The following is a 27,028-nucleotide window of genomic DNA, read 5'->3' as shown; positions in this document are numbered from 1 at the left end:
TTATTCTATACATTTTACTTTCATACATTCATTCATTCATCTGAAATGTAAATAACCATGAAACCCTCTATTTTGTGCATGTGTGTATGCTGGTATTATTGAGGTGTAGATTAAATGAGTTTATAACGGAATCATGACATTTTCATTCTCTAGTGACTATATGGCCCTCTTCAGGTATGACATTCCAATTTTGATGCACAAGGGTAGACACTGAGCTTCATAATGAGCCAGAAAGTTAAAAGAAATGAAAACAAGAAAACTTATGTTACTTTACTGAATTTATTTCAAAATAATCTTTGACAGGAGGATATAGCTAGAACTAGTAAGTTTGGTGCAGTTAAAGAATTAGAAGCCTTAGCATGCATCTTGCCTGTGAACTGGAAAAAAACAAATAGCTGCCCACAGTCATATATGATTGTATGTTATTCCCACAATAGTCATTGACTATGATATTTGATATTTGTACAGATTCAGTCAAACCGTGACTCAACAAATAATCATGACAAACCCTCAACTCACTTTTTGCTTTCTGAGGTTATTTTGGTATGCCATAACTTTCTCATTGCATTTTTCACTTCTGCCTTCCTCAGTGTGTAGATGAGTGGGTTGAGAAAGGGTGTTCCAATAGTATAAAATACTGTCACCATCTTGTCTATGGAGAAAGTGGTTGGGGGGTGTACATAAATGAATATACATGGACCAAAGAATAAGACAATTATAATGATGTGGGTAGCGCAAGTGGAGAGAGCTTTTTTTCTCCCTTCTGCACTGTGGTTTCTCAGAGAATGCAAGATGACAATATATGAGATCATCAGAATTACAAAACTGCTTGTGCAGATAGCCCCGCTATTAGACACCACCAGGAGGTTGGTCGCATAAATATCCATGCAGGCAAGTTTCAACAAGGGCTGCATATCACAGCAATAATGGTCAACCAAATTGGATCCACAGAAAGGCAGTCTCAAGGCCAGGATAATCTGAGCTATAGAATGTATAAAAGACCCTATCCATGCAAGAACAATCAGGGTGATGCAGATCTGCCGGCTCATGATGATTGGATAATGCAAGGGCTTACAGATGGCCACATAGCAATCAACAGCCATGAGGACAAGGACAAAGATCTCCATGGCACCAAATAAATGCAGTGCAAAGATCTGAGTCATGCACTCATTGTAAGAAATGATTTTCTTTGCACAGAGAGCATCCACAATTAGTCTAGGGGCTGTAGACGTTGAAAAGCAGGTATCACCCAAGGACAAATAAAATAGGAAGAAGTACATGGGGCTTCCAAGTGTCTAGCTGGATTTGATGGTCACAATAATAAGCAAATTTCCCAGCACAGTTCCCACATAGAAAATGAAGAAGATTACAAATGCCAGTTTCTGCATCTTAGGATCTTGTGTCAATCCTAACAGTATGAACTCAGTTACACTGTTATTTTGCTCCATTGTTTCATTTGATGCAGGGAAAGCACTGGTTAAAAATAATCTGTGAAGAAGAGATGAAAAAGGAATTTTAAAATGAATACTGCATTTGGAGGCTGAATACATATGCTTGATCATGGAAATGCCACTTCTCAATGGGTATTCCTTACCTGTTGTGTACTGCTTTAGCGGAATGAAATTGGATTCATAGCACTTATTCAATCTATTTACCTGATTGCATGTGAAAATAATGATATAAGAAATAGAAAAATAATGAAAAAGTAAACGATTCTTCAGACATAATATATATTAATTTTGTTTATTTGGAATGAGTGAATAACTTCTTCGCTTAATGTTTTCTTTAAGGACATGTCAATATTAGTGTAGTGGGCTGCAGAAGTAGAGGAAACTTTTACATGATTTACTCAATATGTTTTCACATTTCTTGAACAGAGTTCATTTATAAAATACTCTTCTAGTAAATATTGTCTTAGAGAATGAGTGTCTAAACATTTCAGAGTATCTTCCTTGATAAAACCTAAACACATACATACACATAAACACACCACACATATAAAATATAAGGAGGAAGGTTGAAAGAGAGAAATGATAAAATTAAAATTTTAGCAATGAACACAAGCCAGTTGTTTCATTCCATCATCTGACATTTTAATCTGTTGCCCTGACTGTTTGTTTCATTTTACTTTTCTTCTCAAACATTTCTAATTGTTTATGGTTCTAAATTCAGTTTCTATTATTAAACTTCATATGTTCCAAAGTATACTATGTTATCCAAAGTTAAATTTGTCCCATTATTTATTATTTTTCTACATATTTCAATATATGTTCTTAAGATACAAAGACTCATTGAGACTAAAATGAAGAAAAATGCATGGAGAATATTTTCCATAAATCAGAACACTCTTTCAAATTTCAGGTTTAAGATTAAGCATAAGGGATTGAGAAAATGAGCTCAGGAAGCTCTAAGTCATACCTGAAACTCTTCAGTAGAATTCTTATGATATGTATCTTGAATGTCTTATACTCTCAGTTCAAGTAAGAGACTATAGAAATAAAAAGGGAATTAATACTTATTCATATATAACTACATGTCGAATAGTGGATAAATTGTTTTACTTGCCTTTATATTTTCCAAACAATAGCATAGTCAATAGCAAATTATAAGCGCCAAACTGGTAAAGTATATTTACAACTCACTGACCAGACAAAGCATAATTTTCAAGGATAAATGGATTTCACTCATCAGTCTTAAAAAATACAGTAACATTGAGCCAGCATTCATTGCCTAGTGGTTAAAGTTTGGCGCGCTTTGCTTTGGCAGCCTGGGTTCGGTTTCCAGGCATGGAACCACACCACTCACCTGTCAGTAGCAATGCTGTGGGGGCAGCTCATAGAACTAGAAGAATTTACAACTTTACACTACTATGTACTGCGACTTTAGGGAGGAGGAATGAAAAAGAGAAAGATTGGTAACAGATGTTAGCTTAGGGCAAATCTTCTCCTAAAAAAAAAATAGTAAAATGAATAATGGGCCAAAGAATCAAATTTAAAAGAGACTCTTCTGCTTATGAAACATAATTAAGCATATGGAAAGATGTTCAATTTCATTAGGAGTTAAATACATTCAAATTAAATTTCCAATTAGATATCATTTTCACTAATTATTTGAATAAATTAATCTTTATGATATAAATTTGTTGACATATAGTGCTGACAAGTTGTGGGAAATAGTCAACCCCACTCATTTTTGTAGGAGTTTAAGTGGACACAGTCTCTTAGGGGGTGATTTTCAATATCTATAATATTATAATTACACATAGAAAACAATCCAGTGATTCTATGTCCTACAGATAATCTTATTGGCAAAGATGAGAAAGAACTTAAAATCCATCTGAAGGGAGCTGAATTAAGCAAGAATGGTACTTTATTGATACTACTCATTGATAAAATCATTAATAAAAAAAGGCTGATATACATGCAATGGTCGCTACAATATAGTTTAAAGTGAAAAATAAGAGGACAGAATTGTATGCTAAGATAGTAACTTTTAATTAAAAGCAGGATATACATATTACACACATACTGTTATGTAAATGAATTGTACTTTGAAGAATGTCAACGAAAGCATGCATTTGTACCTCTATGTGAAGAAACTGCATTCTTGGCATCACAAATGTGAGCAATATCTAATTTTTAAGGTGTGCTATTTGGTAAAAATTTAAAAATACATCACTATCGTCATTTCATAAAAATAATAAATCTTTTTAAAACATTATATTACCTTAATAGATGGTCTAGGGGTCCAGCCGGGTGGTGCAGCGGTTAAGTGCGCACGTTCCACTTCTCGGCGGCCCAGGGGTTCGCCGGTTCGGATTCTGGTGCGGACTTGGCACTGCTTGGCATTCCATGCTGTGGTAGGCATCCCACATATAAAGTAGAGGAAGATGGGCAAGGATGTTAGCTCAGGGCCAGGCTTCCTCAGCAAAAAGAGGACTGTCAGTAGTTAGCGCAGGGCTAATCTTCCTCAAAAAAAAAAAAGAAAAAGAGATGGTCTATTATTCACACTGGCATACCACTGAGCCATAACAACTGTCTCCTGATGTAGGCGGGAAGAAAATAAACATTTTTGAGGCAACAATAAGACCCAAGAGTGAAATGGTGAGCTAATCGTAGAGGTAGTTCTAGAACTCAGTGCTTTTTAATCACATTATACACTACCACACTGCCATTAACTACAGGTCCCCTGTCTTTCTTGGATATTTTCCAAATATGCTTTTTGTCAAAACTCTTCAACAAACAAATGAAAAATTGTTTGCAGTTTATATCAATTAAGAATATTATATAAATATATTTCCTTATCTATATCTGTTTACATATGTAGATATAGATATACATATATTAGAATTACACGTATACAAATAACACAGTTACATATATACAAATGACACACTGTAGAATGAATCAACATAAGGATGAGAATTTTTATCCATAAACTACTGAATTTCAGCATCTAAAAAAAAGTAGGTGCTTAATAAATATCTGTTGAATGAACGAAAGAATTAAGAAAATATCCTACAATCCAATAGTGTCCTTCACTATTCTATACTCAGGTGGCATTGAGGAAAAGGGAAGCCTGTATCCTACTATATCCACCACCATGTCATCATATCTATGGACTATTTCCTGGAACACCCAAGCAGATATTATTTCTATTTGCTTGTCTCTCACACATTCATTCCAATATACCGTACCTAATAGTGCCATTTCCATCAGGAGCTGCTGTGCACATTTTTTATTTCCATCATCTCACTTTAGAATGTAAAACACTCCTAAAAATGTCCTAAACTTTCTATCCTTCCACAAATGCATTGCATGTATTAGATCCTCACAGTAGCATTGGTAAGATTCATTCTCCAAGTATTAAATAAAACTAAGTTAATCCCCAGTACAAATCTTACTAGCTTTGATAAGAGCTTACGGAGAGGTTAGGATGTTCAGTTGCCCTCTTTTCTTCCCAAGGAAATTTGGACACTCTTTACTCAAATGAGAATAAAAAAATGATCTTAAATTCTGTCTGATTATCTGGAACCAGGATCTCTTTGCTCTCACGAAGAGGCTTAAGTTCTCACCTACATGCCAGAGGGCAGGCTAAGATGGTCCCAGATTCATCTCACTCTTTCTGAAATCTATGCTCACACAGGAGTTTGACTGGGAAATTCTTCTCTTCTGTCTCCTTGCAGAATATTTAACACCAATGCTGTGCAATACAGGAGTCTGGGGTAAGTTATTCCCTGAAGCGTCCCTTCTCTTCCAATTAAGAAACATGAGCCAGATGTGATAATCCTCAATTTGTCTTATTACATTATGAAAAAAGGTGGCCTATTCTTGCAAGTAAAGATGTTGATACGGGTCATAAATGACATCTTTTGATTAGAATAAAAAATGATGGTCTTCTAGTGCTGAAGCCTTGGTTTCTAATACCATTCTCCAATAAAATGAATCAGAGCTTCTTGTAGAAATTGCTGATTCTAGGTCTGGGGCAGGGAATGTACAGGTGAACCAGAGCATCTTGTAGTACTAGAAAATAGAGAAGTGCTAACACACACACACACACGCGCACGCGCGTAGTGATGAAGTGATGGCAAAGGGACACAGGAGCCAAGTGAAAGAGCCCCAGTGGCCAAAGTTGTAAGAAAATTGAGCAACAAAATAAATAAAAATGAATTGAAATATAACTCAAAGTACAAAATAAATATCCATGAGTTATAATGATGCAAATAATTGAATAAACAACTAAATAAATAGGGGGAGAATATACCAAAGAATCCCAAGTGATTTACGTAGATACTCTGACCTCGAACGCTTTGTCTGTTAAGTGTGGGCTGTATATAGTGGCTTCCTTCCAAAAACCACAGTATGGGAGGAGGAAAAAGAGTAAATTTACAGAGAAGAAATGTGACAAATACTACCTTAGCGAGGTGATCAAGATTATCATCAACAGTAATAAGTCACATTGAGAATATGTACCCGTTGGTATGATGTGATGAATATGACACTTTACCTCTGTGATCTTTCTCCCAGTAGTCTATAACCCCAGTCTAATCTTGAGTAAAATATTGGAAAACTCCAGTTGAGGGACTTCATACGGAATGTCTGACTCTTACTCTTCAATTGTCAAGTTCACCAAAAACAAGAAAAGTCAGAGAAACTGTCACTGTCTGCAGGAGCTGAAGAAAACTTGACAACTGACTGTAATGTGGTATCCTAGGTCAGATTCTGGAGAAGAAAAAGGCTTTAATAGAGACTAATCAACCTGATTAAAGCATGGATTTTAGTTAAAAATGATGTAATAATGGCAATTAATTTGTTGTGATAAATGTACCATACTAATATAAGAAGATAGTAGGGGAAACTGAGGTGGGGTATATGGGAACTTTCAGTATTATTTTCACAACTTCCCTGTAAATATAAACCTGTTATAAAATATAAAGTTTATTAAAAATGAATAACTTGTTTCTTTTTTTAATTTTTATTTTTTCCGGATGTACATCATATTTCAAATTCTGTACACATTACATCATGTTCACCACCCGAACACTAATTATAGTGCATCCCCTCACATGTGACCCTAATCACCCCTTTTGCCCTCCCCCCTCCCCCCTTCCCTAATGGTAACCACCATTCCAATCTTCAATGCTATGTGTTTTTTTTTTTTTTTGTCGTTTTTATCTTCTACTTATGAGTGAGATCATATGGAATTTGACTTTCTCCCTCTGACTTATTTCATTCAGCATAATACCCTCAAGGTCTGTCCATGTTGTCACAAATGGCCGGATTTCATCATTTTTTCTGGCTGAGTAGTAGTCCATGGTGTATAAATACCACATCTTCTTTATCCATTTGTCCCTTGATGGGCACCTAGGTTGCTTCCAAGTCTTGGCTACTGTGTATAATGCTGCAATGAACATAGGGGTGAAAGTATCTTTATGCCTTTGTGTTTTCAAGTTCCTTGGATAAATACCCAGCAGTGGAATAGCTGGATCATATGGTAGATCTATCCTTAATTTTCTGAGGATACTCCAAACTGCTTTCCATAGTGGCTGCACCAGTTTGCACTGCCACCAGCAGTGAAGAAGGGTTCCCTTCTCTCCACACCCTCTCCAACAATTGTTGTTTCCTGTCTTGTTAATTATGCTATTCTGACCAGAGTGAGGTGATACCTCATTGTAGTTTTGATTTGCATTTCCCTGATAGCTAATGATGTTGAGCATCTTTTCATATACCTGTTGGCCATCTGTATATCTTCTTTGGAGAAATCTCTGTTCAGATCTTTTGCCCATTTTCTAATTGGAGTGTTGGTTTTTTTCTTGTTGAGCTGTATGAGTTCTTTGTATATTTTGGATATTGACCCCTTATCTGATATATAGTTTGCAAATATCTTCTCCCAATTGTTAGGTTGTCTTTTCATTTTGTTGATGGTTTCCTTTGCTGTGCAGAAACGTTTTAGTTTGATGTAGTCCCATTTGTTCATTTTTTCTTTTATTTCCCTTGCCCAGTCAGACATGGGACTTGAAAATATGCTGCTCAGACCAATGTCATAGAGCGTACTGCCTATGTTTTCTTCTATAAGTCTCATGGTTTCAGGTCTTACATTCAAGTCTTTAATCCATTTTGAGTTGATTTTTGTGCGTGGTGTAAGGGAATGGTCTACTTTCATTCTTTTGCTTGTGGCGGTCCATTTTCCCAACACCATTTATTGAAGAGTCTCTCCTTTCTCCATCGTATGCCCTTGGCTCCCCTGTCGAATATTAGCTGCCCATAAATGTGTGGGTTTACTTCTGGGCTCTCAATTTTGTTCCACTGATCTGTGTGTCTATTTTTGTGCCAGTACCATGCTGTTTTGGTTACTATGGCTTTGTAGTATAATTTGAAATTGGGGAGTGTGATACCTGCAGCTTTGTTCTTTTTTTCTCAGGAATCCTTTGACTATTCGGGGTCTTTTGTTGTTCCATATAAATTTTAGGATTCTTTGTTCTATTTCTGTAAAAAATGTTGTTGGAACTTTGATAGGGATTGCGTTGAATCTATAGATTGCTTTAGGAAGTATGGACATTTTCACAATGTTAGTTCTTCCAATCCAAGAACATGGAATATCTTTCCATTTCTTTGTGTCTTCTTCGATTTCTTTCAACGTCTTATAGGTTTCAGCGTACACATCTTTCACCTCTTTCGTTAAGTTTATTCTGAGGTATTTTATTATTTTTGTTGCAATTGTAAATGGGATTGTATTCTTAATTTCTCTTTCTGCTACTTTGTTGTTAGTGTATAGAAACGCAACCGATTTTTGTACATTGATTTTGTATCCCGCAACTTGACTGTATTCCTTTATTATTTCTAGAAGTTTTTAGTGGACTCTTTAGGGTTTTCTAGATATAAAATCATGTCGTCTGCAAAGAGTGATAGTTTCACTTCTTCTTTTCCAATGTGGATCACTTTTATTTCTTTTCCTTGACTGATTCCTCTGGCTAGGACTTCCAATACTATGTTAAATAAGAGTGGTGACAACGGGCATGGTTGTCTGGTTCCTGTTCTTAGAGGGATAGCTTTCAGTTTTTCTCCATTGAGAATGATATTTGCGGTGGGTTTGTCATATATGGCCTTTATTATGTTGAGGTATTTTCCTTCTATACCCATTTTATTTAGAGTTTTTATCATAAATGGATGCTGTATCTTGTCAAATGCTTTCTCTGCATCTATTGAGATGATCGTGTGATTTTTATTCTTCATTTTGTTAATGTGGTAGATAATGTGGTAACGTTGATAGATTTGCGAATGTTGAACCATCCCTGCATCCCCGTAATGAAACCCACTTGATCATGATGTATGATCTTTTAAATGTGTTGTTGTATTCAATTTGCTAGTATTTTGTTGAGGATTTTTGCATCGATGTTCATCAGTGATATTGGCCTGTAATTTTCTTTTTTTGTGTTGTCCTTGTCTGGTTTTGGTATCAGGATAATGTTTGCTTAGTAGAAGGAGTTAGGAAGCTTCCCCTCCTTTTCAATTTTTTGGAAGAGTTTGAGAAGGATGGGTATTAGGTCTTCTTTGAATGTTGGTAGAATTCACCAGGGAACCCATCTGGTCCTGGACTTTTACTTTTGGGGAGGTTTTTAATTGCTGTTTTGATCTCCTTACTGGTGATCGGTCTATTCAAATTTTCTACATCTTCTTGGTCCAGTTTTGGAAGGTTGTATGTTTCTAAGAATTTATCCATTTCTTCTAGATTATCCAATTTGTTGGAGTATAGCTTTTCATAGTATTCTCTTATTATCTTTTGTATATCTGAGGTGTCCGTTGTAATCTCTCCTCTTTCATTTCTGATTTTTTTTATTTGAGCCTTCTCTCTTTTGTTCTTGGTGAGTCTAGCTAAGGGTTTGCCAATTTTGTTTATCTTTTCGAAGAACCAGCTCTTGGTTTCATTAATTTTTTTCTATTTTTTTTAGTCTCTATTTTGTTCATTTCTGCGCTGATTTTTATTATTTCCTTCCTTCTGCTGATTTTGGGGTTTGTTTGTGCTCTTTTTCCAGTACCTTTAGTGCACTTTTAGATTGTCTATTTGGGATTTTTCATCTTTGTTGAGGTAGGCCTGAATTGCTATAAACTTCCCTCGTAGAACCGCTTTTGCTGTATCCCACAGATTTTGCAATGTTGTGTTTTCATTTTCATTTGTCTCCAGGAATTTTTTGCTTCTTCTTTGATTTCTTCATTGACCCAATCATTGTTCAGTAGCATTTTGTTCAATCTCCACATTTTTGTGGCTTTTCTGGTTTTCTTTCTGTAGTTGATTTCCAGTTTCATACCTTTGTGGTCAGAAAAGATGCATGGTATTGTTTCGATCTTCTTAAATTTATTGAGACTTGTTTTGTGGCCTAATATGTGATCAATCCTGGAGAATGTTCCACGGCATTTGAAAAGAATATGTATTCTTTGGCTTTTGGATGGAATGTTCTGTATATATCTACTAAGTCCATCTGGTCTAATGTGTCCTTTAAGGCCAGTGTTTCCTTATTGATCTTCTGTTTGGATGATCTATCCATTGGTGTAAGTGGAGTGTTAAAGTCCCCTACTATTATTGTGTTACTGTCTATTTCTCCTCTTATATCTGTTAATAATTGCTTTATATATTTAGGTGCTCCTATGTTGGGTGTGTAGATATTTACAAGTGTTCTATTTTCTTGTTGGATTGTTCCCTTTATCATTATGTAGTGCCCGTCTTTGTCTCTTATTACAGTTTTTGATTTAAAATCTATTTTTTCTGATATAAGTATTGCTACTCCTGCTTTCTTTTCTTTGCCATTTGCATGGAATATCCTTTTCCATCCTTTCAATTTCAGTTTGTGAGTGTCTATAGGCCTGAAGTGTGTCTCTTGTATGCAGCATCTACATGGATCTTCTTTTTTTATCCAGTTAGACACCCTATGGCATTTGATTGGAGCATTTAGTCCATTGACATTTAAAGTAGCTATTGATAAATATGCATTTATTGCCATTTTGTCACTTTTTATTTTTTTGGGGTGTTTTAGTAGTTCTTCTCAGTTCCTTTCTTTTTCTCTTCCTCTCTTCACTTGTGGTTTGATGGCTATCTTTAGTAATATGTTTGATTTCTTTTGTCTTACTTTTTTTCCTGCTTGTTATAGGTTTCTGGTTTGTGGTTACCATGAGGATCCTATTTAATATACTCTGCATATAACAGTCTATATTCAGTAGATAGACTTTTTAGCTTGACCTCTTTCTAAAAGCTCTACTTTTTCACTCCCCTCCTCCCACATCATATGTTTTTCTCATCATATATAGTCTTTGGTTTAGTGGGTGTCTATCCATTACCCTCTTATCATTGAAATAGGTGATTTTAGTACATTTGTATTTTAACCTTCATATTACCTTCACAGGTAGTTGAACTGCTACCTTTACTATACTTTTATCTTACAAGTGATTTTATTGCCTGTTTTTTCTTGTTGTTGTTTTGGGTTTTTTTGATTTTTTTTTCTTTTATCTCTATTTGTGGTCATTGCTTTCCCACTTAAATAAGTCCTTTCAGCATTTCTTGTAGAACTGGTTTCTTGGTGATAAACTCCTTGAATTTTTGCTTGTCTGGGAAGCTCTTTATCTCTCCTTCCATTCTGAATGACAGCCTTGATGGATAGAGTATTCTTGGTTGTAGGTTTTTTCCTTTTAGCACTTCAAATATGTCGTGCCATTCTTTTCTCGTCTGTAGGGTCTTGACTGAGAAGTCCACTGACAGTCTGATGGGCTTCCCTTTATATGTCACTTGTGGCCTTTCTCTTGCTGCTTTTAGGATTCTCTCTTTGTCTTTAATTTTAGACATTTTGATTATAATATGTCTTGGTGTGGGCCTCTTTGGGCTTCTCTTGTTTGGAGCTCTCTGTGCTTCCTGAACTTGGATGTCTGTTTCCTTCCTCAGGTGAGGAAAGTTTTCCTCTATTATTTTGACAAATAAATTTTCTGCCCCTTTGTCTCTCTCTTCTCCTTCTGGGACCCCTATAATCCAAATGTTAGCACTCTCGATATTGTCCCAGACTTCCCTTACACTGTTCTCACTCTCTAATTCTTTTTTCTCTTTTCTGTTCTGCTTGGGTGATTTCCTCTAATCTTTCGTCTAGCTCACTGATCAGTTCTTCTGCTGCCTCTACTCTGCTATTGAGTCCCTCTAGTGAATTTCTCATTTCGAGTATTGTATTCTTCATTTCTGATTGGTTCTTTTTTATATCTTCCAATTCTTTGCTGATGTGCTCCATGTGTTTATCCATTCTTCTCTGCATATCTGTGAGCATCAGATTATATTTTGTTTGAATTCTTTGTTAAGGAGGTCGCTAGTTTCTGTTTCACTTAGTTCTTTTTCTGGTGTTTTGTAGTGTTCCCTTGCTTGGAAAGTATTCCTTTGCCTCCTCATTATGCCTCTTTCTCTGTGCTATTTTCTTTGTACAAGGTGAGTTGGCTATGTCTCCTGATCTTGGAGAAGTGGCCTTATGTATGACATGCCTTATGAGGCCCAGCAGTGTGTTTCCCTCTTGTCACCAGACCATAAAAGCCAGGAGTGACCCCTTTGTGGGCTACTTGTGTTCTTCTGCTGTGGCAGGGTTGCTCCCACTGCAGGTACACAGGGAGTCTGATCTTTCCTTCCCTGGCCAGCTGTTTGTAAATCCGGCTTGGAGGGGCCTCAGCACTGTTGGCTACAAAGTCTATTAGCACACTCTTATTGCAAGTGTCCTCTTAATTGGGTTGGTACCCAGTGTAGCTGGTTGCTAGGCTCAGGGGCTACATTTGTGATAGGCCTGAGGCCAACAAGGCTGATGTCACTTCTCTTAGGAGTGCAGCTGAGTGGGGCTAGCCCTTGGCATAGAGGCACTTGGTTGTTTCAGGCTTTGGAAGTTGGGGCTGATCTTTTTTATGGCTATTAGTGAAGCACAAGTCTTCTGCCCCTGATAAGCCTCACACCCCTCTGGACCACATGCACTGTCAACATAGTCCTGGTCCGTGCTCACTTCTCAACCCCCTGGAGTGTACCCCACCACCACACTGCAGAGGTCCCCACCTCTGCCCCAATGCTCCCCACAGTTCACCTGGTCCTCACACAAGCCCTGCCCCACAGAGGCAGACACCCTTGCCTGCCTGTAGAGGATCAAGGCACTCAGTCAATGAAGGCTGAAAAGTAGCCTGAGGGCTTGATGTTAGGTGGGGCCAGTCCCTAGGGCGGGTTGCCTGCCCTGGCTGAACTGGATTAAATCTGTGCTCTAGTGGGTGTGGCAGACCCCTGGGCTAACAGCCCAAGGGACACACCTCAATGGCCCCCACCAGTGTCTGTATCAGCACTCCTGGACCAGCTCAGAGCAAGGGCCCCCACCAATGTCTCTGTCTCCAGAGAGGATCCTCCTCTCAGCAAGATGCCCCCAGAGCCCACCAGGTGAGCCTTGTTTCACCAAAGGACAGTCAGCCTTCTCTCTGGTGATTTTAGGTTGCTGCATTGAGTGAGTTTGTGCGTGGGTCCTTTAAGACCCGGATCTTTTTGGCTTTTGGCCGATAACTTTTCTGGGGTGTCCTCGCTGCAGTTAATAGCCAGCAAAACCAGACAGTAACACCCTCCTCTCAGTTGGGCTGAGTCTGAAGGATGGTTATAGCAGTATTGCCCCCGCTCTGGACCTCACTCCTCCAGGGAGGGCTCGTACCTTAGGTTGGTTCCCGCCTGGCCAGCTGAGAAGCTCCGCTGCTCCCAAAGGTGGCTTTTGTTCCTCTCTGGCTGGAGTTAGTGCCTCTTCTGCTTTCGTCAGGACTGTCCCTTATTGTGGGGTTTCTTTTTATCCAGTTTTCAGTTTTCAATCCAGGGTGATTCTTCCCAAAATTGTTGTAACCTGGTTGTGTTCATGGGAGGAGGCGAGTTCAACGTCTGCTCACAGCACCATCTTGACGAGAACTCTGAATGACTTGTTTCATTTAACACATCCTCAAAGTTTGTCTGTGTCATAGTATGTGTCAGAAACTCTTTCCTTTTGAGTGTTAAATAAGATCCCATTGCATATATATCACATTTTCTTTACCTATTCATGTAGTGATGAATACATAGGTTGCTTAAACATTTTTGCTGCTGTGAATAATGCTGCTATGAACACGAGCGTACAAATATCTCTTTGAGTCCCTGCTTTCAATTACTTTGGGTATACGCACAGAAGTGGAAATGCTGGATCATATAGTAATTGTAATTTTAACATTTTATCATCTTTCATAGCAGCTGCACCTTTTTGCATTCCCATGAAGAATGCGAAAGTGTGATTAGATATGTAGGGCATCCTTTCAGTGCTTATTGGCCTCCTGCATATCTTCTTTGGAGGAAATGTCTATTCAAGTCCTTTGTGCTTTTATTAATCAGGTTATCATTTGTTATTGAGTTGTAGGAACTCCTTGTATATTCCAGATATTAACTGCTTATCGGACATATATTTGCAGGAATTTCTTCCCAACCAAAGGCGAGCCTTTTATCTCTGTTGATTGTGTCCTTTGGCACATATGTGTTTTTAATTTTGAAGTAGTTCACTTTATCTATTTTTTTCTCCAGTTGCCCGTTTTTGCTGTCACATTCCAAAAATTGTTGCCTAATATAATGCCCTGAAGTTCTCCTCTCTACTTTTTCTAAAACAATAAAATGTTGATTTAGCTGTTACGTTTATGTTGATCCATTTTGAGTTTATTGTATATATGGTGTAAGTTAAGGGTCCACCTTCATTCTTTTACATGTAGATATCTATTTTTGTCAACACAATTTGTTGAAAAAACTGTCCTTTCCTCATTGAATGGTCTTGGAACATTTGTAGAAGTCATTTGACCATTCGTGTGATGGTTTCTTTTTGGACTCCAGTCTATTCCATTGGTCCACATGCCTGTCTTTATGCCAGTACCACATTATTTTGATTATTGTAGCTTTACAGTAAGTTTTGAAATCAGGAAATGTGAGATCACCAATTTTGCTTTTCTTTTCAAGATTTTCTTGGCTATGGGGTCCCTTGGGATTCCATATGAAATTTTCAAATAAATTTTCTATATCTGCAAAAAATGTCATTGGAGTTTTGATAGGGATTGTATTGAATCTGTATTGTTTTAAGTATTACTGAAACCTTAACAATATTAAGTTGTCCAATCCATGAAAAGGAAATATCTTACAGAACCAATAGTATATATGCGGTCATGCACTGCATAAAGATATTTTAGTAGATAATGAACTGCATATACTGTGGTGGTCCCATAAGATTACTATAATATAGCCTCGGTGTGTAGTAAGGTGTACTGTCTAGGTTTGTGTAAGTACACTCTATGATGTTTGCACAATGGTGAAATCACCTAATGAATAATTTCTCAGAATGTATCCCTGTCATTCAATGATGCATAATTATATGTATATATATACAGAAAGAGAGAGAAAAAGACAGAGAGATATATGAAGAGATTTATGATAAGGAATTAGCACTTGTAATTATGGAAGGTGGCAAGTGAAAACTGTGCAGAGCCAATGTCCCAGTTCAGGTCCATAGGCAGAAAGCTGCTGTAAAATCAGGAAGAGTTAATGTGCCCGTATGCAGGGTGTCAGACAGGAAAAGTTAATGTTTCAGTTCCAAACATCTCAGGAAGGAAAATTCTTCCTTACTCAGTGGACCTAAGCTTTTTGTTATTTTCATTCCTTCAACTGATTGGATGAGGACCTCCTACATTAGAGAGGACAATCTGGTTTATTCAGTCTACTGATTCAAACATTAATATCAACCAGAAGAACCTTACAGACTAACCCCAAACGTTGTCAATTTAATGGATCAGCGTGATATCTTATAGAACAAAATACAATCAAGATTCTTATGAACTAAATTATGACACAGTGCTGGAAAATTGGCACTGCTGGCCTTGCAAGCTTAAATCAAACTGCTTCTGATGGTTCTTATTGACAGGGAGATAAAAAGCATTTGCCGGATCTCTAGCTACAGATCACATACCAGATCATCTATTAATTTTCTCAAGCAATGAAGCCACATCTGGCCCAGCAGCTACAATTGAAGTCTTCACATGGTTAAGCTTACAATTACGCACTGTCATTCTCCAAGATCCATCTATCTTCTGCACAGTGAGATAAAAATGTTGAATGTGCATGTGTTGGGAATTGCCACGCCTACATCTCTGAAGTCCTTGCTAGTGGCGCTAATTTCTACAGTCCCTCCAAGAACATGGCATTGCTTTCGGATTACTATTTTCCCAGGTAAAGGCAGTACTAGTGGCTTCTACTCGGCGTTTCCCACCATAATAGCCCTCAATCGACAGGTCAGAGAACCAATGCTGTGATTCTACGAGTTGTTGAGTATGTTTATTCCAATTATGCCTTCTGGAACTGGGGAAAAGACCACAGCATGGGTTCAATGACCCAACGGACCTGAGTGAAATTGACATGAGCTAAATCTTTATTGATCACCTGACCTCTATAACCTCCTACTGTAACTGGTGGATCACAGTGTTATTTTTGGGTCTCTTGGAATCATTGTTAGGTCCCAGCCAGTGCCCAGTAGTTCCTGATACGTCTGGTTATTTTCTTTTCCACAATTCACAGTTACCCTGATAAAACATCACAGGTCCCTTTGGGGAAGGCTGGGAGAAATAAAAATATGTAAAGTTTTAGCAGTTTTCCAGGGTCCTTCCTCAAGGGGATTCGATCTCCCCTTCATTCAATGAATTCAGTCCGGAAACTGGCTCAAGTACAGGAATCGATTATAGGCCATATCTCTGTTTCTATGATTCAAGCGAGACTTTTGGTCTCTTAACTTGGAACTTCTCTGCTGACAAAGATCAACTAAAAGTTGAGTTGGCTTCCTCTCTATTTCACTTCTAGGAATATAGTGATCAATTAGCCAACACTGTAAGTCTTCTTGTGTTGATTATTCTGATTGTTGTTTTGACTTTGCTGTCCTTTATGGTAACCATGCCCACCTTACCTCTGGGGATTGAGTGCCACCAGTTGGCCACTGTTACCCAGGATCACATTACTCCCATTGCATTAAATTTCCCAGTTCAGTGACCATAGGTCCTATTAGAAGACTGGCCTATAGAAAAGACTAATCACAGAGCTTTTCAAGGATGCTGGGGATCCCCTCACAAATTTATTTTTTATGATTGTGATGAAAGCTATGTTATCTGGGACTCTCCCAGTGTGCTTGAGTATATCTTAAATGACAAATCCACTCTAACATTCTGATTTCCTTAATCTGTCAAAATTCTTCCCCTACAGTAAACCAAGGCATGTTTGGTATTTCTAAGTTTCTCACTGTAGGCCACCTTTTGGTTCATGTGTTAGCCACCAACCACACAAACTGCTAGAGCCTTTCTTAACTCCTCCAGCTATAACATTAAATGCAGAATCTCTGTTTTGTAAGCCCATATCAATAAATTTGGCCAGATCAAACTTTATATTTCTTCTATGCTTATCCTATGCCTTTAATATCCATTCTCGCATATATTCCCAGATTTCTGTCTGAATAAATTAGAAAACTCAAGTAGTTGTTTTGGAGCATAGTGCACCTCCTCATGTGTCACTCTTTGTACCTCACCTTTAGGGGCCTGCTAGGACTTGTTTCTGGCTATAAGTCTAGAAGCAAAGAGGTAGTGGGATGAATCCTGAGGAGAATCAGTATTGTCTTTCATGGCAGCTGCCTCAGGGGAGGCAATAACAGTTTCCTCAGGCAATGAAGGATTAATCCTTCAGAAAGAGGGTGAGAAGGCACTTCCACTGGGAGTGGAGAGGCCTCTTCCAACAACAAAGAAAACTCCTCTTCTCTGTTCCATATTCTCAGTTTCCTCATCCATCCAGTGATCTAAGCCAGAATCTGGGTTTCATTAATTACTCTTCTTTCTCAAATCTTCGTCCTATATTAAGATCTTTTGTTTATAACTCCTCAATATTTCTTGAAACTTTTTCTATCTTTCCATGTTAGTTTGGGTTTCCTAGATACAGACAGATGAGATGGAGATTTTTATGAAATTGATTTATAAGAAGAGGGGTTGAGGGAAGCTGACTATGGTAGGGAGGAAAGGATGTGGTCTCAACTGGAGTCTGACTGCTGCCTGGAGCCATGGGTGTTCTGGAGTACAGCTTATACTCCTGAACTGATTCCACCTTGAGGCAAGGGCACCAGTCTTTTATATCTCCTCTCCAGTCATTTGTTGGGGCTGTTGGGCCCTGGCATTGTGGGCATACTTCCCCAGGTGAAGCAGCTTCCATTTTCTCTGCAGCAATTTTCCACAGAAGATGAGGCTGTAAGCTTTAGCAGCCCAAATACACAGCAGCTAGGGCTTGGGTGCATTGGCCTAATAAAGGGGATTTGTGCTGGATGCAGCAGTATCCACCACACACTGCATCCTTATGGCATCACCAGAATTCAGGTCTCCATGTTTTCACACCCAAATCATTACAACATCCTAACACCTCTCCTGCTGCCTGCCCTGTCCCCTTCAATTCATTCCTCATACCATAGCTAGTTATAATTTTAAAACTTAAATCTAACTGCATCATTCACTAGCTTAAAAGACCTTCCAATATTTTCCCCATGGTTCTTAACATTAAGCCTTAACATGATTATGAGACTCTTCTTGATCTTCCCTGTTTCCATCTCTCCAGCTTCGTATCTTGCTCTTTACCCTTTATGAGGTCAGTGTTGAGCATGTTGCCTGGCACACAGCAGGCATTCAGTAATTAAGTGCTGAATGCATAGATGAATTAAAAACCACAGCTATTTTGAATTGATTAGGTTTCCAGCATACTTAGTTTCACCTTCTTGCCTTTGTTATATATTCTTTCTCATAGGAATGCTTTCACACAAACTGATGACTATTCAGTCTGATGATTCTTTTTCATGCTTTGGATCCCATTGGTTTTTAACGTCTTTTCTTCCTGGAATCTTTCCTAAACACCTAGGTCTTTGTTGTGTGTCTCTCAAACATGCCTTCTATCTAGGCTATCTGCCACTATCTTATCATTTATAACACTATATTGTAATTTTAAGCTCTCTTCTGAGAGTCTCTCAATGGATCTTGAGCTCTGCGAAGGTGAGACCTATGTTCCTGTTTATTCACCACTGAAGTGCCAGCCACTATCAATGTACCTGATACATTCCTTATATCCAAAAATATTTGTTGACTAGTGAATGAAGGACAGAAGGAGTGAATGGAATATATTTACCCTGAAATAGCTTTTGGTATAGATGGAGCTACATATTTTTAAAGACAGCTTTTGAAAATGAAATGTTACCAGAAAGTAAACCAATTAACAGGGAAATGTAATATAAATAGTCCACATTTATAAGATGATGAAATCTTGTGGAGCATAGAGAATATCAAGGTAAACTATTTGCTTATTCACTGAAAATCTCAGTTTCAATTTTTTCTCTTGACACAGTTTAAGCAAGAGTGAAAAAAATTCTGGTTTCCTTAAGAGATCTGCCTAGAAGTCTCCTCACAGTCTGAATCAGATTAACGTGAGAAAAAAATTTCCTATTTTCCAGTATTAGTATTTTTGCTCTATATTTTATTGACTTTATTCAATATCCTTTATACTTCTATTTATTCATTAAATATATGTGATGTACCAGTTGTTTTTCTACTTATAGAAATTATTATTAGCTAGCAGGCAAGTACTTATGGAGTATGAATCAATATTCAATAAATGGAAATTCTTCTCTGACATTAAAATATTCTTTTATTTGACTTCATCACCTTTTCTGATGGGGCATCAGCATAAGATGGTGATGTGAGCAATACAAAATGATTCTGAACCTCACATAGAAATTTGGAAACATGATGCAATATTTGTCACTTACCTCAGAGTTTAAATGGCACATTGCTTTTATATTCCTAAAGTATTTACACACCACAATATTCCAGTCAACATATTATCATCAACTGTGTATATAAAAATGAGCAGAGTTATTAATAAAAAATTATAATTTGTTATAGGTGATTAATATACATTATATTATGTATATGCTATACACATTATTATATATTATATATATGTTATTGTGTCCATCAGTTCAGTCCCTAGCTCAGTAAATGGTAACTATTATAATTATCTTACCTTTCTAACATCATTGCCAGGCAGCGTATCATAGCAGTTAAGAGCATGGCTGAGAGATCAGTTAGATTCTGGTTACTGGCTCTTCTACGTCCCTTTGGTACCTCTCCCTTTCTGTCTCTCTTCTCATCTGTAAAATGGGAATAAGAGCAGTGCTTACCCATTTGCATTGTTATAGAGATTACTGCTCAATACCAATGTATTTTATTATTTCTTTAATTTTCTTTTTATTAGAACGAAAGCTTCTGAATCCATATATACGGATGAACTAGTGAAACTAAGTCCATTTTGGTAGGGGTTTCCAAATATTCAAAGAGTGTTGCTGGGTTAGATTTTTCTCCTTTTTCTTGCACTTATTTTTGCACCTTTCATTGCAGATCCATGATTCAAAGCTGTCCATTATTTTTTTTCTTTAACTCATAGCTATCCTTCGCTGAGATCATCTAAAATTTCCTTTTGACCCTTAACTCAGTTGAATCAATGTTGGGCTCCAAACACATTTATTGGTCACCTGAAATAGCTTTCCTACTAGCCAATTTCCTAATGGCATTTTTCATCTGGGCATTTCTCAAGGTATAGATTAAGGGATTTAACATGAAGGTTATCATAGTACAGAATACCGCAGCTGCTTTATCAATTGATAAAATAGCTGCGGGTCTCATATACACAAATGTAGGGCACAAAGTATTAGACAACCATTGTGATGTGGGAGGCACAGGTGGAGAGGGCTTTGCACCTTGCCTCCAAGCTGTAGGTCCTTAGGGAGTGCATGATGACCACATAGGAAACCAACAAAAGAACGAAGTCTAACACACAGATGAATCCACTGTTAGCAGTAATGAAGAGCCCTAGAGGGTGGGTATCAGTGCAGGCAAGATTGAGCAGAGGATTCAGATCACACATAAAGTGATCTATGACATTAGGGCAACAGAAGGGCAATTGAAAGGTGAAGAGGATCTGTCTGGTTGCATGAAGAAAGCCTCCCACCCACACCATTCTCACTAACAGGATACACACCTGCCGATTCATGACGGTTGTATAGAGCAAGGGTTTGCAGATGGCCACATAGTGGTCATAGGCCATCACAGTGTGTAGGATGACATCAGCACCTCCAAATAAATGTTCCCCCAATATTTGAGTCATATAGCCATTAAATAGGATGTTCTTTGCGTGGAGTGAATCCAAGATCAGTTTGGGATACTAACAGAAGAATAGCAGGCATCAATAAAAGAGAGATAGGCCAGGAAAAATGATACAGGGGAGCCCAATAATGGGCTGGCAGTGACCACAATGAGCATATTTCCTACCACAGAGATGATGTAGATAAAACATGGCAAATATGATTTTCTGCATGTTTGGATTTTTTGTGAGCCCTAGTAGGACAAACTCTGTAATGCTCCTATTCTCCATGGATTTTACATTATGGTTAATTATATTACCTGGAAAAAATGAATTTTTATTAATGCAACTTTGAATTTATTAAATCTCTCCATATAAGAAATAATAAATTCCTAGATTTTATTGAATTGTGAATTTTTATGTGATTTCTTGGTATAGAAAAAGGTTCTCAGTTCTCGAAGATTTCTTAAATAGTCTTCTGGGTAAATATTCTGTTAAAAGTGTAGACATGAGGAAATTTGGAAACATAAAGAAACATAAAGGCAGGATACCCTGTGAGCACACTTAATCATCTGAGATGATTAAGAGCTTAATGTGAAGTAGAAGATTGCACACATAGTGGGACCTAGGCTTGAAAAGGGAGATACAACGTGGATGTAAATGCTATGAGTGCAAGGCTGAGGAATTTTCCCTTTATTCTTAGGAAATGGGAAACCATGGAAGGTAATAGTGAATATGACTGGAAAGATGAAAAAGAATTTGAGAAAGGTGGAATCATGGATATAACTCTGGTAAAGCTCTTTCTGTGTCTTGGATGAAGTGGACTGAGGTTTAGTAGGAGGATAGAAGCCAGAGAAAGGAACTCCATTATTAAACTCTTTATAATCATTGCCATTAAGTGTAACAGGGCATCGGTGAAGAGAACGTAGTGAAAGGATACTGGAGCTACTGTAAACTAATTGATAACGCTCATTTTCTAAATCAAATAACATTGTGATAGCTAGTAAATAGACTAGTGCTTGATTGCTATGTGCAGGGTATGGTAGCACCTGTGTGGTTTATATTATTTCATTCATTTTGCAAATAAGGAAACACTCTCAGAGATTAATGTTAATAATAATAATAAGGATAAAATTAACTAAAATTTACCGAATGCTTACTTTGCTGTAAGTGATTTTGCAAACGTTTGGTTATTTAATCCTCACTATAAACCTATGAGATGATTGCTACTCTCATTTTTATACTAATTTTACTCATCAGGAAATAAAAGCATAGAAAAGTTATTGATTCTACCCAATTTCAAGCAGATATTAAAGAGTAGAGCCAAGCTTAGGTCAGATTATACTTGTTAACTTTTTCCTCTCATTTTTTTCCCCAAATTCTTAATCCATGCCCTACTGTGTTAAGTTGAAGTAATAATCTCCTTTTGGTATGACCATAATAATTATAACTAATTTAATGCTTCTCAGAGACAAGTGTATATGAAGAAATTTCATCAGTGCATACACACACACACACACACACACATTAACATATTGGAATCCCCAAATATTAATTAAAAAGTGGTACTGCTTTCATTGAAGGTCCTTTTTATTTTCTCCTCTCCCTCTGCCCAATTTCCTTTCCTCTTAATGCCCCTTCAGAGCATTCACCCCCAGTCTCTTCTGAAAATGGTGAAAATGACTACCACAGCAGTTAAGTGTGTTGGTTTGAGAATTAGAAAGACCAGACTGGAATCTCGCCTTTTCCACTTGCAACTCCTTCTAACTGAGGTGCATTACTTTGGCCCCTTACATCTTTGTTTCCTCATCTATAAAGTGAGAAAAATAATAACCACTTCACAGGTTGTTATGAGAATTTATTGAGGAAATATATATGAACATATTCTCCACACTGCTATGGACACATAAGGATTTTCACCTATTATTGTGATCGTGTATGCATCTAGGAAATGGGAAGGATTGACGTTTTGAAGATAGTACAGAGAAACATTTAGCCATATAATAAGTTCAGGAAGATTCATCTCCAACATTGCTTTTAAAGAAGGCAAGGAGACTCATCTTATCCTTAGCAGTTGATGTTAGGAAGGGTGTTCCGTGTTTGTCCTTGGACTAAATAGCTTATGATTCATGTCATTTAAAATTCATACTTGTGTATTTTCTCCGTGTGAAGTGTAATCAAATTTTATTTTCATTCTCATGATTAGTCTTGATTATTAAAGGAGGTGTCTCATGGCAAAAGAAAGATGTCTGATGTTGGAGAGCTGCATCCTACAATGTGCTTAATCTCTATGAGCCTCAAATTTTCAGGAAGATTTTTCAGATCCTTAAACAGACCAGAAGAATTACTGATTCCTGCCCTGTTTTTTTTTTTATTTCTATTCAGCTATAAATTTACTCTATTTCATATAGTCTCATGCTTTATGCTAGTATTTCTTCTAATTAACTGTGTTTTACCAGTTTGACTGAGCCAGAAGATTGTGTGCTTTATCTTTATTTTTCTTCCCCTCTCTCTATTTTTTAGCAATAAACAAATTCAGATAGGAACAGCTACTGCATTAAATTCAGACACTATCTTCTCTTTTTATTTGATTCTATACATTGTTCTCACATATGTAGAATGTCCTCTTATGTCATTAACAATCATATATTAATATTATGCATGATATGGTTGTTAGTGTGTAATTTAATAAATTCTATCCATTTATATAGGAATATATTGGTAATCTAAAAATCCACCATTACTAAATTTTATTCAAGCAATATCTTACCCTGCAAGTGAACACTTTTATTGCAGAGGCACGCTATTTTAGCCCCAACACTGTCAGAAATTACCAAAGTGAAAGAAGCTTAGAAGTCTTGGAGGGGGCCTAAATAAAAGACTGAAAGTCAAAGTAGCTGTGAGTGACACAGTCCTATTTGACTTCTTGTCTCAGTCACTCTATCTCAATCCCTAAATCTTATCCCCAATCTTATATCCTTCTCTAGGCATCCATTGAGAGTGCTGATTTAGTACTTCTAGACTGTTCTAGTATTCTCTTCAACACCTGGCAGAAGCCTATAATTATGGTGTTGCGTATCCTAGATATTTAAAAGCAATCTTCTTGTTTTCTTTTAACTGTGAAAAATTTTCCCCTATCCTGTTAATCAACACATCCATCACCCCATATATTTATCTTTTACTTTTTTCTGGTGAAGTCATTTAAGTTTCTCACTCTTAGCAAATAATGTTATTATCAATTATAGTCACCAGGTTATATGTTAGATCCTCAGACCTTATTTATCTTAAAGCTGAAAGTTTGTACCTTTTACCAACCTCTCCCTTTTTCCCCTAAACTCCCAGGCTCTGGCAATCACCTTTCTGTTTCTATGAGATTGACTTTTTTTCTTTTCTTTCTTTCTTTTTTTAAATTTCAAATATAAGTAATAGAATACGCTACTTCTCTTTCTCTGTCTGGCTTATTCCTCTTAGCATAATGCCCTCAATTTCTATCCATGTTGTTGAAAATGGCAGCATTTCCTTCTTTCTCACAGCTGAATAATATTCATATGTATATCTTACATCTTTATCCATTCATTCATCAACTTAAGTTGTTTCTGACTGTTGTGAATAATGCTGCACACAGACATCTTAATTTCAAATAATTCATCCTTTTCTCTATACCTAAATAATCCAACTTCCCAAAACATTTAGATTTTATCAAATATCTCTTAGAGTGGCTGCTTCATCTGAAAACACACAAAATAGTCTTACTTTACCTCATGTTCAGATACTTGTACTGTAAAATGGGCTATAATCTGAATTGAGTCCTTCACAAGGAAGATTGGACTATCAGCTAAATATATCAGCAGAGGTTGGAGCATCTTTTCAAATATGGGCTTCAACACTTCAGTCCACTTCTATATTAGATCCACAGTGATTAGTATATGTTTTAACATACAAGTGGTTCTTGGGGGATGTGATATGCTCATGCTTTATGGTATGGGAATTCAAGCTCTTGAATCAGTAAGACCTAGTTATGATGGGCTAGCTGCATGACTTTGAACATAGGCCACACGATGCTTCTAGTTTAATTCTCTGTATATAGTAATTATCCTATATGTACTAGCAGTTGCTTTTGTTTTTAGGGTTTTAGAATATTTAACTACCCTGTGCAGAGATGTTAATCAGTGCAACTAGTAAGAGCTAATCAGAATCTATGAATTTCAAGTTTTTAAAAACTGTGCTGCACACCTGTCAATTAGCAGCAGCAACAGTTCTCTTAATAGTAACTTTAAAAAAAAACACAGGTGTTTTCTTCCCTCCCCAGCTGAGGTTACCTATTGATAAGGAAATGGAGATGGAGATGTTGGTGACTTTCTCTCTGAAGGCAACTGTGGGCTTGAATGGAACTTCTTTCCTGAGGAGCCAGGGTGTGCCCTGACTTCACTTTTTCCTTAGAAAGAGAGAAAACCTTGGCAGCTCCTGTTTGCACTGCCCGGTGGCCTGGCTCCATTCACTAAAGGTCCTCAAAATCTGCCAGTGTCTCCTCTTCATAGAAGCAAGTTCCTTCAGATTGTGTTGCCAAGTACTTTTAGCACTTTATTTACCTTATATTCTTTAACTTTCTTTGATGTTTTGCTTTTAGTAATCTTTTTCAGTTATGCCTCCCCAAAATGTAAATTCTATGATAAATTTATGAAATAACCTATGTATAATGATATGCTGTACCACAATGACACCTAAAACTTGAGAATGGGCAGGGCACCATTTGTTTTCCTTAAATAGATTTCTTTTCTTCCAACTGCAAAAGCTTTGTTAACATATTAAGACTTTCTTGAGGGCTCTTTGTTTGCTTACAGTTAGTTCTTTATCAAATGGCTTCTTACTGCCATGCAAATATGCTTTCTTCAAGTTCTCTCTTCAATTCATCCAAATAACCAAACCACAATTGAATTCAGCTTTGAATCTAACTGGAAAGGGTTCACATGGAATCTTTAGGCCCATTGCAAGTAGGTATGTTAGACTCTCCAGAAAACCTGACCTATCCAGTCTGACTAGATTTGTTCCCCATGTGCCTCATCCAAGTAGTACATCTTGTAAGAAGACTGACCTTAGAGATGTTGGTTTCTCATCCTGAAATGGTATAAGATCTCACTTTAAGTCCAAGAGTGTTAGACTTAAATACTAGACAATTTTTTTTTCCATTTGAGCTTAATTTGGTTACATGCTTTTGAAATTTAGTGCAAACAAGATCTGGAACGCTCTAAGTGAAAGTCATATAGTCAAGCAACATATTATTTCTCTAAAACCAGGTATGATTCCATGTCTAATGATGTTAACTCTACATCCAATTGATGATACTTTGGGGCTAGTCACACAATTTTATGGTATCATGAATAAATACCTAGAAGTAGAATTGACGGAACGTAGCTTACTCTGGTTTGAGTAGATATTGTGTTAATTTATTTCAAAGTTTCTCTTTATTTTTCACACCACTACCAGCAATATATAAGTTCCATTCCTCATATTGGTAATTTGTTTTTCTCTCTCCCTCTTTTCTCTTAACTGATCTTGGTAAAATTTTCTGAGTTTTACTAATCCTGCTAGAGAACTGACTTTTGCCTTTTTTAAATTCTATTTCAGAATGTTAGTTATGTCATTGATTTCTTTGCTTAATTTCTTATATTCTTATTTCCATATTGTTTTTATTTAATTTGCTTTTATATTCCTACACCTTGGTTCCTAGGATACTTATAGATCATTGATTTACCAAACGATTATTTTTAATGATAGAGGTGATATCACTACACATTCTACAGATTTTAGGAGAATAGTAAGAGAATATAATGAGCATATTAAGGCCAATATATTAAAAGACTTAGAATAGACAAATTCTTTGAATGATGTAAGCCACCCAAGAATATTGAAAAAAATAAGCAATAGATATTCCCAATAGTTCCCTCTTTCTTAAAGAAATTTAATATATTGTTTTGTTTCCCTACCCCCTGTCTAACTAGCTTCAATGGTGGATTCTAGAAAACATTAAAGAAAAATATTTATTCTGTACAAACTCTTCTAAAGAGAATAGAAGCAAATATTTCTGAACTCATTGTATCAGTCCAATATTTCTCTGAGACTTATCATTTATACTAGCTTATCTGTACATTTCTTAGAAATTTCTCTATAGGCAATCATTTCACTGTGAATACAGACAGTCTTCTTATTCCTACACAATATGAGTGACTTTCATTTTAATGTGAGTGTAGCATTGTTGCAAGATGTAAGATCAATATATAAAAATAAATTGCATAGT

The 27,028-nt window shown here is 36.8% G+C and overlaps 2 pseudogenes; both read right to left on the bottom strand.

The window, feature by feature from the left end:
- Positions 1–515: 515 nt before the first annotated feature.
- On the bottom strand, positions 516–1,448 carry LOC106821868 (olfactory receptor 4C11-like; annotated as a pseudogene).
- Positions 1,449–20,114: 18,666 nt separating this feature from the next.
- LOC106821874 (olfactory receptor 4C46-like) lies at positions 20,115–20,912 on the bottom strand (annotated as a pseudogene).
- Positions 20,913–27,028: the final 6,116 nt, after the last annotated feature.

The sequence above is a fragment of the Equus asinus genome, chromosome 17, assembly GCF_041296235.1.
Source record: "Equus asinus isolate D_3611 breed Donkey chromosome 17, EquAss-T2T_v2, whole genome shotgun sequence".
NCBI classification, from domain to species: domain Eukaryota; kingdom Metazoa; phylum Chordata; class Mammalia; order Perissodactyla; family Equidae; genus Equus; species Equus asinus.
The sequence above is the reverse complement of the archived record's forward strand: the minus strand, read 5'-3'. Positions and strand labels throughout refer to the sequence as shown.